Genomic DNA, 1,009 nt, shown 5'->3' on the forward strand with positions numbered 1-1,009 from the left:
TCCAACAATATGCAAACCTACGGGACATTTCTCCAACTTCATCTGACTCTTGAACAACATGGGTTTGAACTGTGTGGGTCTACTTATGTGCAAATTAAAAAAAAATAAATATGTTAGAAAAATTTGGGAGATTTGTGACAGTTTGAAAAAATTTGCATGGAACCACCTAGGCTTATCAATATTGAAAAAATTAAGAAAAAGTTGAGTATGTCATAAGTGCATAAAACTATGCAAATACAATTCTATTTTATCATGGACTACCATAAAATATCTACAATCTATTATAAAAAGTTAAAATTTATTAAAACTTATGCACACAAGCACTATTCATTATCTTTTCATTTTTGATGTCTAGTGCTAATATACATCCACGATGTTTTGTATAAGACAACACTGATGTAGGTGCTAACAGATGGATGATTTGGCTTATAGACAGTTGATGTAAACTTACTGTATAGCTAAATACCGGACAGTGTAGTAAATGACATTTTATTTTCTCTGGCTTACTTTTTTTTTTTTAATTCACCAATAAGGGTTCACCATTCTTAGAAGTACTTCAATACCAGGTCGATGCATGGAGTGGATGGAGCAAGCTCCTAGTGTATCTCCTTGTTCCAAAAATCCATGTAATATATTGTCCTTGAATTGAGGACATACCAAATATTAAACTGATAAGAACAGACACTACACTTGATTTTAGCCAAAAGGCTGAGAAACAATCAAGCTTACTTTATTATAAGAATACAGCATATAATATATGATATACAAAAATATATGTTAATCTACTGTTTATTTTATTGGTAAGGCTTCTGGTCAATAGTATTCTATTAGCAGTTAAGCTTTTTGGGAGTCAAAAATTATATTCAGATATTTGATTGGGTTTGGTGCCCTTAATCTCCCTGTTGTTCAAGGATCAATTGTATTTGCTTCTTTCTGCAATCTACTTTCTGCTAATCTTCTGTAGAAAGAGCATGTGCGCATGGGCACAAACACACACTGGTACTTTTAA

At 32.0% G+C, this 1,009-nt stretch overlaps 1 non-coding gene across 1 annotated transcript; it reads right to left on the reverse strand.

Annotated features, from left to right (window-relative positions):
* Positions 1–529: 529 nt before the first annotated feature.
* LOC129512245 (U2 spliceosomal RNA) lies at positions 530–720 on the reverse strand. Its single transcript, XR_008664989.1, has one exon. It is a non-coding gene; the product is annotated as a U2 spliceosomal RNA (small nuclear RNA).
* Between the last annotated feature and the right edge of the window lie 289 nt (positions 721–1,009).

The sequence above is a fragment of the Nyctereutes procyonoides genome, unplaced genomic scaffold (assembly GCF_905146905.1).
Source record: "Nyctereutes procyonoides isolate TBG_1078 unplaced genomic scaffold, NYPRO_anot_genome, whole genome shotgun sequence".
In the NCBI taxonomy this organism is placed as follows: domain Eukaryota; kingdom Metazoa; phylum Chordata; class Mammalia; order Carnivora; family Canidae; genus Nyctereutes; species Nyctereutes procyonoides.